Source organism: Podarcis gaigeae, assembly GCF_964106915.1.
Source record: "Podarcis gaigeae genome assembly, chromosome: W".
Taxonomy (NCBI): Eukaryota; Metazoa; Chordata; class Lepidosauria; order Squamata; family Lacertidae; genus Podarcis; species Podarcis gaigeae.
In genome coordinates this window covers 7,399,498-7,412,506 of record NC_139695.1, presented here as the reverse complement: position 1 = coordinate 7,412,506, position 13,009 = coordinate 7,399,498, and the positions used below count along the sequence as shown (strand labels likewise).

Here is a 13,009-nt window from a genome sequence, read left to right as displayed (position 1 = left end):
ATGTTCTCCAGCTCTGAGAAGTTGCAGAACCGGGCAGCTTGGCGGAGAGAGGTCACAAACCCAGTTATGGTTTCCCCAGGGGCTTGCCGCTTTGCGTAGAAGGCATTTCGACGAGCCACCACTGAGGGCTGTGGCGAAAAGTGCCCCTTCAGCTGTTCCAATATTGTTTTGTATGGAACAGTAGCGACGTCTTCAGGTCAAGGAGAGCCCGGGCGATTTCAAACGTCTCCTCTCCGCAGACGCTGAAGAATATTCTTGGCGTCTTCTTCATCGGTGATCCCTTTGGCTTCTAGGAGGAAGGTGAAACGGGAGGCGTACGCTTCCCAGTCTCCAGATGCTGGGTTGAACGGTGAGAAGCTGCTGTCGGTTGCCATTCTGAGTTCCTTGGGTCCCGGAGCTGAAGCCTGGATACACGGTGCGAGGCAGCTGTGCGGCAGGTGGCGGTGCTGCGGTGCTGTGTGTGGCAGTCAGCTCAGCGGGATCCCACCTTCGTCACCAGTGAAATATTCTCAGAGTCGCAAAGTGATTTCATGCTCTTTATTCAGCTCATAGTGGTGAGGAGGAATGAATGAAAGTCCCCTCAAAGTATCTGCTTTATATACATTATTTACACAATGGGCTGCACATGATTGGCTAATTCTGGAATTCTACTGTAAGCCAATCAGGTTGTGGATTCACTTCTATCTGGAGCATGATTGGGTGGTTCCTGCCAACCAATCATATTGCTGCATTGTTCTAGGACCAATCAGACTGCTGCATTCTGAATCCTATTGTTCTAGGACCAATCAGACTGCTGCCTTTTGGATCCTATTGTTCTAGGACCAATCAGACTGTTGCAGTTTGGATCCTATTCAATTCAGTACATAACAGGTGTAGCCATAGGAAACCTCCACACCTGGCTGGTCTCTTCCTCTGGGCTCTTTTTGGCCTCTCTTCACTCTTACTTCTTCATCTCATCACCAAGCCAGAAAGGTGAGAACTGCAATCACGGAGCCAGGAATTCTAACAAGAAGAACCTGCATGTCTGAGCTCCATTGCTCAGACTCCCATCTTAAGCGGGATTTAAGTATGTCTTTGTAACTGAATTGCCATGTTAAGCCTGAACAAAGCTGCTGCATCTGTTACTCTTCAACAAGTATCCTGAGTGAGTAAATGTTATTTTTATCTTTTACAAGACGGCTTGTGTGATTATTGTTTTAAGTGGAAGAAAAGGAGGAAATACCAGGAAAATCCAGCCTGCTTTAAAGCATCCTGGATTACTTAAAGTAAAAGGCTAAAACTGGCCTATGGTATCTAGGCTTTTAAGTTGCAAAGAGATGCACTCTGCTGAACTCACAAACATGAGGAAGGAAGGATAAGATCTAATAAATACACATTCCTACCATACGGTACATGGAAAGGCAGGATATAAATTTAACAAATAATCAATGTGGCTGATCAAACCTGTGGCCTTCTGAATGTGGATCGTGTGCCCTGTTGAGCTGTGGCACTAGCTTACCTGTCCTGGGCCGCTGTCCTGGGCCCACTTGCTTGGGAATAAGCATCCTTGAAGTATCTGGGGCTCATTTCTGAGTAGACATATGAGATAACACTTCAAGCAACATTAAGGAGACACAGCCCTCCGAGAAGAAAGGTTTGTTTTCCCAAAAATATATACAATGAGCTAAAGAAGATATATGTTTAGATATACATTTTTGAAAAAGCCAGAGGCATTCTTGTTAGGAATGGTAGGAGAAGATATAGTTAAGAACGATCAGAAACTGTTTTTATATGCAACAACAGCGACGAGGCTACTGCTAGCCCAGGTTTGGAACCAGCAGCAATTACCAACAGTAGAAGAATGGCGACAGAAGGTAATGGAATATGCAGAAATAGCCGAACTAACAGGGGAAATTCGACAACAGGGCGAGGAAACATTTCAAAAAGAATGGGGAAAATTTATGTTGTATATAGGAAAGATAAGCTGAAATAGTAAAACCAGTAGAATTGGAAACAAACCTCATAACGGGAAAGATTAAGAACAGTGATGGATAATGAAAATAAGAAGAAGCAAAATGTATAAGGAAACTAATATAACTAACAGCAGTGGTAAATGAATACAGACAGACAACAAGAATTGTATAAACATGAGGAGTTATTTGTTTATGGATACACTATGGACAAATGTGGAAAATGAATCACAATATATAAAATGGAAGAAAATAATGCAATAAAATTGCATGTGATATAAAAAACCAGAAGAAGGAAGGAGGGAAGTCAGCTCTGAAGAGCAAGTATAAATGTAAAATGTAATACAATATGTTTATGTGGAGTATCTAATTGAAAAACTAATAAAGATTATTTGGGAAAAAAGAGAGAGAAGAAAGGTTGGTTTTAGGGTGGTGGCTTACACATTGCCAAAGAGAGAGAGAGAATCATAGGGTTGGAAGCGTCCCTGAGGATCATCTAGTCCAATCCCCTGCAATGTAGGAATATGCAGCTGCCCCTTTTGGGGATCAAATCTGCAACCTTGGTGTTATCGGCACCAGAAGGAAGGAGAAAAAGGTCTGCATAAAATTTGCTTATGTCAATTGATAGCATAAATGCAAATTTAGAAATAATGACTGCAATAAATATCATGGAAGGGGGTGGCCTGTGTGCCTGCCTGCTCAGTTTGTTGATCAGCAGCTGCAAAAGCTCTGCAAAAGTGCCTTCTGATCATTCTTTATTAGGACTTGGAGTCAGTGGCCCTTCAGAATAGAGGGCTGTCCTTCAAAACAGAGCTCTCTCCTCTGTAAAGTAGGACACATGGCTACCCTCATTAGTTTTGATGAATGTTGTTAACTGAGTTTTGTTAAGAGATTGGATTTACATTATTTATGAAAGCCCTAAGGAAGAGTCAAAGACATGAATGTTTTGGGTTAATAAATCTTTCCATCTTTAAAAAAAACCAAATATTTTTATTACATTGTCAAAACTTAATGAACAAACAACAACATGGAGATTCTCCCATGAAGGTTGAACACAGTTACAAGGAATAATAGAGGTGCATTCAGACATGGTGAAGCTTAGTCAGCAGAGCATGAGACTCTTAATCTCAGGGTTGTGGGTTCAAGCGCATGATGGGCAAAAAATTCCCGCATTGCAGGGGGTTGGACTAGATGATCCTTGTGGTCCCTCTGTTCCAGCTTTACAATTCTATGATCATGTCACATGGAAGATTTGAACAGTTTCACTCTAGCAAGTCTCTCTGAAGGTTTCCATGTGTTTGTAGAAGTCTTTGGGGTTAGGGGTGATGTTGGCATTTTGGGAAATTTTTTTTAATGTAAGAGAACAATTAAAACAACAGGTGAAAATTGAAAGATGAAAAAACAACAGAATTTTTAAAAGCTTTTGCAGTATGTTTATGTCAGAATTAAATATTTCAGAATCTTTAACTAGCCCATTGCACAGCTTCTTACAAACTTTTTTGATGAACTGTTGTGGGAGTTGGGTATGTTCAACTTGAAGAGGAGACTGAGAGGGGATATGGTAGTCATAATCAAATATCCGAGGAGCTTTCCCTTATTGGCTGGAGCAAGCTTGTTTTCTGCTGCTCCAGAGGGCGGGAGCCGAACCAATAGCTTCAAATGACAAGAAAAGAGATTATTACTAATCACTAGGAACAACTTTCTGTCAGTAAGAGCCGCTCGGCAGTGGAACGGACCACCTGGGAAAGTGGGAGATTTTTCCTTTATTGCAGGATTTTAAGCAGAGGCTGGATATCAGTTTGTCAGGGATTCTTTCGTTGCGATTCTTGAATGGCAAGGGGTTGAAGTAGATGACCTGGGGGTGGGGGGGAGGTCCTTATAGAACCCTGAAATAGGCATGTAGAATAAGTAAAGTTACCGTACATAAGTCATAGAGTCCAAGTCATAAAAGGGGAAAGGGAGAATAAATGTCGTCTTCTTCACATAAGGGGTCTCTGGGTTTTATCCTTCCTATGTAGGGTTGTCAGTCTGCATAGAAGAAACATTGGGTGGGTATCTGTAGGATTACTGCCTGGGTCCGGCACATTTCCTCTGCGCATAAATCTTCCAGGCAGCAGCAGAGCGAGCAGCGAGTGCTTTCCGTGTGAGAGAAAGGAAAAGTCCGCACGCTGTTTCTTCTATCTAAACAGCCTTTATTTACATCAGCAGGTAAAACAAACAACTCCACCGGAGGAGTTCGGAGACATTGCGTGTGTCTCTCTCGCGTCCCGGTCAAAAGTGAAAGTGTCTCACACAGACAAAGAAACTGCAGCTTCCATTTATGTAGGAAGCTCCTCCCCAGATGTAGGACATACAGAAGGTTAACCCTATAACTACCACAGTATCCTTTCTCTTTGACAGCATGGAATCTTCACATCGTTTTCCTGCTAGTCCAGCTGTCCAGATACAGACATGCCCTGAGTCAATTGACAGATTTATACACTTAATATACTATTTGCTTGTTATTAATTTCGTAAGATTGATACACTGCTTGATTGTGGTTGTTTTTTAAAGAAGCCCAAAACAAAACCTCAAAGCAGTTTAAAAAAATAGTAAAACAATACAATTATCAATAAGAAGAATTACCGTAACAAGAGTAATTTGAGACTTTGGAAAAGTAAAAATAACAATAGACTCAAACAGATGAGAACTTGCAGCAACTTTCTAAACATCTGGGTAGGCTTGTCCAAACAGGAATGTTTTTAGCAGGTGCCTTAAAAAGTAGACTGGAGGTGCCTGCCTGATATCAATAGGCAGAGAGTTCCAAAGTGTAGGTGCTGCCACACTAAAATACCAATTTCTTACAAGTGTGGAATGCATATTATGTCATGTCTGTAACAGTGCCAGTTCTGCCAATTGAAGGCATTGAGTGGGCATTTATGGGGCAAGGCAAAAACATTTCTGTCCATGACATATGTATTTCAGTGTAGTGCCACCTGTGTCCCTAGAATCCCGCATGCACTCCCAGTGTTTGGGACTGAGAGAACTTGGCACATGAGAATGAGGGCTCTGTACCCCTCTGAGGCCTCCACTCCGCTCTGCCAGATTCCCCATGCAAGCCTTGCACTAGTTAAGTCACATGCAGCATAAACGGTGCTATTCTCCAGGGTGTTATGACCAGCAGTTACAAGCAAAATGGTGATAGAAAGTCTTTGTGCCTATTAAAAAGGATGTTAAACCAGCTGCTCCCTCCCACTATCCTGCTGTTGCTCACACAGCTCTCCAATCCACTGCTGAGGAAGGGCAGCCATGGAATGTGCACAAGAATGGGAGCTTTGTGGGGGCAGGACCTGGGAGAGCACTGGGGAGCCTGGAAGTGAATGCGTCTAGGAGAAGATTAGAGCACAAATCAGGAATGGGGAACCCATAGCATTAGAGGCTGCAACTCCCACCAGCCCTGGCCAGCCTGCAGCTGGAGCCCACCAACATCTGGTATGCACTAGAGAGAGAAGCAGTGCTTTGCATGGTGTGCCTGTGAATTGTGGAACTGCAGGAAGAAATGTCTCAAGAGGAGGCTCTGCTGATAAAAGAGCTGTGAATGATGGGGTGAGTGGTCAGGGGAGGAGGGGGGAATACAGTCCCCCGGGGAGTCAAAACTTCACCTCCAGGATGTCATTGGTACCAGTGTGGTGTAGCGATTAAGAGCGGTGGACTCGTAATCTGGTGAACGGGGTTCGTGTCTCTGCTCCTCCACATGCAGCTGCTGGGTGACCTTGGGCTAGTCACACTTCTTTGAAGTCTCTCAGCCCCACTCACCTCACAGAGTGTTTGTTGTGGGGGAGGAAGGGAAAGGAGAATGTTAGCCGCTTTGAGACTCCTTCGGGTAGTGATAAAGCGGGATATCAAATCCAAACTCTTCTTCTTCTTCTTCTTCTTCTTCTCCTTCTTCTTCTTCTTCTTCTTCTTAGCACTGCAGCCTTTCTGATGGCGGGGTGGTGGTGATGGTGCAGGCAGGAATGGACAGAGGCACAAAGACACCCCAGGGGACCTTCCCTCTACCCCAACACAAGCAGCCCAGGAAATGAATTTGTCACTAAGCAACCAATATGTAGCATCCATGTTCCTGGGTGACAGTTCAAGGTTCAAACAGTAACACCATCTGGGGAAGCAGCTTCTCTCTTTCCTCCGTGAGACTACAGACACAGGAGGTGGGGTCAGTCATGATTTTCCTTCTGCACAAAATGTAGAGCAGCACTTGACTGCCCTCAGCAACCCTTTTGGACTGTGGTGCCATTACTGTACCCTTGAGACACCCCACCCACCCAAAAAATCCCTGTGTCCTGGCTTGGTGGCCTCTGTTGGGATACTGCCAGGGAGACGGAGGCATCAGGCAGGCCCCCAGTTGTCTCCGGACAATCACCGGTCTCCCGTGGGACAGCATCAGTCAATTAGCGACACGAGCCTCAGAGACATTCCAAGGCCCGTGACACCCTTTCAGCAGAGTCTCCACAACGAAAGGATGCAGAGAGAAGAGCATATTTACAGCTTTATTCAACGTAGTTCAGAACAATGGAAAAACATGATTGCTTGCCTCCGTGTCCAGGAAAACAGCCGGAACAAAAGCTATATACAAAACGGAAGCTCCGAGCAGAAGCTGGACGCAAACAGGCATGTGACACACAAGAACCTGTTCCGTTAAGGTGAAAAGGAACTATCCTAACAGCCCCAACAGCAGTTGATGATTTTGTCAAGATTTTGTGAACTTGCTTCTCCTGCAGGATTTTATTTGGGAACTTTGGGGCTGCAGCTCCCCATTTTACAAGAATTGAAGATACGAACACTCTGGCCTGGAGTTTTTTTGTGTGTTTTACTGCTTTGCTTTGCATCTCCATGCTGGCTGGGATGCAGGGTGCCTCTGAGCATGTGCAGGGTGCTGCAGCCAGTTCCCACCAGAGCAGAGCTGAGATGTTTTTGCACACCAGCCAGAAAGCCTACCCTGCCTGGAGGCTTCTCACTTGCTGCCCCGCTAAGAAGAGCGCAGAAAAGGGAAAGTGTTGCTTCCGGCTGCACCGCAGGCCATTATCAGCTGAATGCCAGATGTTCAGAGCTGGTGCCAATGTTGTGGCAAATAAATCTTGAGCAGGTTCAAGGGCTTGGCTGGGTGGGCAGGGCTGCCTCTGCTGCTCAGCAGAGCATAGAAGCAGGGCTGCTCCTGGGCAAAGTGGCTACTTCCTTGGGCAGGTCGCTAAGTGGCAGGCTATTTAGGGCAAGAAGGGGCTTTGCAGGGAGGGGGGCATCAACATCCTTGGGTGATTTCTCCTCTTCCCAAGGACTTGGCTGGTGATGAAGTTATAGTGAAAAAGTCCCCTCTGCCCGCAGGGGTTGGGCTCTTCTGTTCATGCCTACTGGGACTAAGGGGGAAAATATTAGGTAGGGGGGCTCACGCCTGTCCCTGGGAGCCACATCCTCCACCTGGAGACTGGCTCCTAATGTTGTGAGGAGCTGCTTTTGATTGGTTGCTTGAGTGTTGGGAGAATGACAGTCTGCCCATGCTCAAAGACTAAGCTCTATAGGTTCCAAATCTGAATGCCATGGTTCTGGGATTTGCTTATTTATTTTAATGCCTAAGCAGGGAAATGGGTAAAATCCAGCTGATTTTAAACGGATCCTCATGAATTCATATGATTTTTTCCTTCAAATTAAATAAAACTGCCATGATACTGTAGACCATGTCTTAGTCTGTAGGCAGCATAAAAAAAATCATGCATCCACTGTTTCGTGGGGCCACAATGGTGCAAAAACATGGTTATAAAACACGGATCCTCATGATTTTTGCACTAGATCAGCCCGAAGTCATGATCAGATCAAACATCATGGCCGGGGCACAGCCTGCACACACACACACAAAAAGCCTCAGATCCACGGCTTCCTGGCCATACTGTGGCGCAAAAATGTAGTTTCAAAGCACAGATCCTCATGGATCCTCATGCTTTTTGCATTGGGCCAACCCTAAAGGTAAAGGTAAAGGTACCCCTGCCTGTACGGGCCAGTCGTGTCCAACTCTAGGGTTGTGCGCCCATCTCACTTAAGAGGCCGGGGGCCAGCGCTGTCCGGAGACACTTCCGGGTCACGTGGCCAGTGTGACGAAGCTGCTCTGGCGAGGCAGCACCAGCGCAGCACACAGAAACGCCGTTTACCTTCCCGCTGTAAAGCGGTACCTATTTATTTACTTGCACTTATGAGTGCTTTCGAACTGCTAGGTGGGCAGGAGCTGGGACCGAAAGACGGGAGCTCACCCCGCCGCGGGGATTCGAACTGCCGACCATGCGATCCTCAAGCCCTAGGTGCTGAGGTTTTACCCACAGCGCCACCCGCGTCCCCCCAACCCTAACTCACCGTCAAATTGCACATCATAGCCAGGGGCACAGCCTGCACCACAAAAAACTCGGATCCACGGCTTCCTGGCCACTCCATGGCCCTTTACTCAAATATCTTTTACATAACCCCAGATCTGACCACAAAAATCATGGATCTACTGCTTCGTGGCCCTGGCCAGATGCTACCCTGGATATATTGGCCATTTTTTAGGTGGGTGTGCTGGGATGGAGGAAACGGAGTCAGCTGAATCTCAATCCATTAAAGATGGGGGTCCAATGGCTGGGCCGGAATGATTTTGGTTTGGTTTGCCAGCTCCCAGCTCTTGATGGTGTGCAATGGTCACCTGTACCTGCCATCAGGAGTCTGGGTGTGATGCTGGACACTTCTGTCTCTATGGAGGCACTGGTCACAAATGTAGCCAAAGTGGCATTTTTAAATCTATGCCAGGTTAGGCAGTTAGTACCGTACCTGTCCCTTTCCAACCTAGCCATGGTGATCCATGCAGCCGTCACCTGCAGACTAGACTACTTTAACTTGCTCTACGCCTGAGCCAGGTAGGGTGGGGTATAAATGCATTAAACAAACAAACAAACAAACAAATACGCAGGGTGTCAGGGAACTGGAGTCAGAGAGGGAGGAGGAGATGAGAAGTTATCGGGATGAAGGAAGGGAGGGTTTAGCCCTGTCACAATATAGATTGCAATATAGATTGCCTGAGCAGCTTTGGCTTTAGATTCCAATATAGATTGCTTAAACAGGTTTGGCTTGTGACACTGGTCAAGTAGATAATAGGAGAAGCCACGTAGGCACAAGGAAACGGCTTACCAAATAAGACAAGGAAATAGGTGAGGAACTTGCTTAACGTGATTATCCTCTTAAGGTAAAATGCTTGGTTGGCGATTGGTGATTGGTGAAGGGAAAGGTGTACCTTCAGTATAAGAATGCCTGCCAAATGCCATGTATTGCGGCCAGTCTTTGGAAGTGATTCCACTGGCAGCCTCTGCGCAGATCTCAATAAACTCTTTTCTCTGAAGAGGAAGCAGCTTCCCTGGTGATTTTGTTCTCTCCTCGGTCCTGGGCAAGTGGGCAAATGAATCCCCCTTAAACTAAGGCTTCAGGGAGACAGCCCCTTTGATTCGCAGCTTTTTGTCTTCCGAAGAGAGAGAAGATGGGACTTCCGGAGGCGGCGCGAAACAGCAATGGCGGTCCTCTTTGCGCTGTGAAGAGGGGCTCCGCGAAAAAGGGTTGTCCGCTGCGGCAAAGCGGAGACCCATTAAGAAAAACCGCAGGCAGAGCGAGCCTGCGGCCGTGGGACTCGGCGGGCGCCTGGAGCCCCCCCAGAAGCGGGGAAGGAGCCTCGTAAGAGGCTCCGGAACGTGAAAGGGGGAGCGGCGCTGTGAGTTCATCGCTCTTTTCGTGGAAGCAAAGCCGCGCTGCTGCTGCTGATGAGCGCTGACCTTTCTTCTTGAAATTATCGGAATTGGAGCAACATACCCGTGAGTAAGGGACCTAAATTTTTTAACTTAAATTGAAGAAATTCGGCTGAAAACGGGAGGCGAGTAACAGGAAGTCCGCCTCCCGACTCTGCTAATTAGATCAAAGCAAGGGCTCGGAAACGAGCTGAAGTATCTAAAAAGGGATTGTAAAAGTGGAAGAAAGGGTGCATTGATAGACTCTGCATTTTGAAGATAAAAAGGAAAGAACTGTGTGTTGTATAGACTTTTATTCTTTGGAACTATCCTCCAATTTCTGGGCTAAACGGGGTTGAAAGAGATAACCCCGTCATCGGGCTGCCAGTGCATAGAAAAAGAACTGTCAAACTGCTGTCAAACTGACGACATTGTTGCAGAGATTGAAATTGTTGCATAGACTGAGATACTAACATTAAACATTGTCGCATGGACCTATATTGATACTTTGTGGCTGGATTTTAAGAGATTAGAAGTTCTGAAAACCTTCCTTTTGTGTTTGGGAATTACAAAACTCAATATGGGGAATTGAGGAACTTCAATGGTGGAAAATAGTTCCTTTCTTTTTTGAAACTTTGAAATACTCCCCCTATAGGACTGTGGAAATATAGTGGCATGGGAATTGAGCTTTATTGAAACTTTTTGTGGTTCTTTTTGTTTATATTTGGGACTTGTTTTTCCCATGGGACAAAAGACCATCTGACCTTGAACAGAGGCAGGTGTGGAATGAGTGGCACAGGGAGAACAAGAGCAGCTAAAGCCAAAGATAAAGAAAAAGAGAAAAAATCTGGGCAACTTTTGCAAACAACTTTAACTCATCACCGCAGATCATCTGTCCCAACTGTGCTGACAGCACAGGAGGTGGAACTAGTGCAGCCTGCTGCAGAAGATATGGCAACTGGAGGATCTGAAACAGTTTTAAAACAAATTTTGGAACAATTGGCAGTTTTAAACCAAAAAGTGGACAATCAAACATCAAAGATTGACCAAGCTACATCCTCTATTGGCAAATTAACTGAACAGGTTTCGCAGCACACTCAGGCAATTGAGAAATTGCAAGGAGCTACGGCAGAAAACTACAAATTAGCTGTGGAAGCCAACCAAAAAGCAGAACAGGCGAATTTAAAGGTTGATGAAATTAAAGGAGAGGTAAGACCTCTGAGAAGGCAGGTAGGGGAACAACAAGCCTACCTGGCATTGGTCGAATTGAAAAGTAAAGACAGTAATCTCAGGATAAGGGCTATCCCGGAACTGGAGCAAAATAATTTAGAGGGATTTTTGACACTTTTGTTCTCCAAATTCTGGGGAATTGAGGAAGAAAAGGACTTTAAAATTGTGACAGCCTTTAGACTGGGAAAATCAGTAAAGAAAGACAAGCCCAGAGACTGTTTGGTTGCTCTGAGATCAAGAGAAGAAAGGGATAAGATATTAGGCCTACATTTTAAGAAATCTTTGGAGATAGAAGGCAAAAGGGCCGAAATTTACAGAGATATACCCAAATATCTCTTGGAACTTAGGACTACCTATATAGATTTGACCAAATTGTTGAGACACAACGGAATTCCTTATAGGTGGGAGTTTCCACAAGGACTTTCATTTACTTACAAAGGAAGGAAAATAAAGATTAAATCACCTGAAGACCAGCAGAAGTTCCTACACGACCACGAGGAGGACCTGCAAAAAGGAGCTGCAGCTTCTTGGCCTCCACCACCACCGGGACCACCTCCAAGAGTTATACCACCTGGATCAGGACCAGCATTACCTCCCCCGGGATCGGGCGGAAGCTTAGATACCCCATTGTAGAACCCGTCAATTGATTCAGGATGTCTCTGCAGCTTCTTAGTTGGAACATAAATGGCGGAAACTCCCCGGAAAAAAGAAGAAAAGTCTTTCACATCTTGAAAAAGGAACAACTGGACGTTATCTGCCTACAGGAAACACATGTGACAAGGCTCCATAGAAAAGTGTTAATTAACAAAAGACTAGGCCAAGAATTTATTTCTTCGGACAAAGTTAAGAAGAGAGGAGTGGTGATTTATGCAAAGGAGAGCCTGTCACCGAAATTTTTATTCAAAGATGAATATGGCCGAATTTTGGCGATTGAAATACAGACACAAGGAGAAAAATTTTTGATATTAGGAATATATGCTCCAAATGAGGGAAAGTCGGAATTTTTCAGGAAGCTGCATGAGACTATGCTGGATTATTTGGACTATAGTAACATCATTATGCTGGGTGATATGAATGGGGTTGTGTCTGTAAATATGGATAAGTCACAAAGTGCCAACATATCGAAAGACGGCAGACTACCTAAAACTTTTTTTGAAATGACAGACAATATGGACTTAGTTGACATTTGGAGGGTTAAGAACCCTCTAGGGAAAGAAGGGACTTTCTTTTCTGAAGCTCATCTGACATGGACACGAATCGACCAAATCTGGACAACTAGAGGACTGGCACCTAAGACTAGAAAAGTGGAAATCTGCCCAAAAACCTGCTCCGACCATAGTGCTTTGAAAGTGGAATTGAGACTTAACACAACCGGTTCCTTTAGATGGAAAATGAATGACACTTTATTAAGAGATCAGGAGATTGTGAAGAAGGCCCAAAAAACTTTAAAGGACTATTTTGAGATAAATTTGAATACTACCGTGGAAAAAAGAACAATCTGGGACGCAAGTAAGGCAGTCATGAGAGGGTTTCTAATACAACAAAACACGATTAAGAAAAGGCTCTGGAATGAAAAGAAGGAGAAGATATTGGAGAAAATAAGAGAAGGAGAGAAAAAATTAAGATCTAGGCCTAAGTCGAAGGATGTGTTAAGAGAAGTGAAATTTTTCCAGGCGCAATATTCAAAATTGATAAACCAAGAGGTGGAATGGAAAATTAAACAAATGAAACAAAGATCCTTCGAATCGGCGAATAAGTGTGGGAAACTGCTAGCCTGGCAGTTGAAAAAGAGACAAAAGCTTAATACGGTTACAAATCTAGAGATCGAAGGGAGAATGGTTCAGAAACCCGAGGAAATCAGAAAGTGCTTCCAGAGGTACTTCAAAGAACTCTATTCACAAGGGCCGCAAAAAGCCTCAGAGGTGGATCAATTTCTTAAAACTAATGGATTACAAAAAATACCCCTGGAAATGAGAACAAACCTGAACTGTAACATTACACAGCAAGAAATTGAAAGTGCCATTCAAAATCTTCAACTTGGCAAGTCCCCAGGCCCGGACGGCC

At 44.9% G+C, this 13,009-nt stretch overlaps 1 long non-coding RNA gene across 1 annotated transcript in view; it reads right to left on the bottom strand.

The window, feature by feature from the left end:
* The window catches only part of LOC310836004, a 208,168-nt gene that overhangs the window by 175,222 nt on the left and 19,937 nt on the right, over positions 1–13,009 (bottom strand). The window lies entirely within an intron of this gene.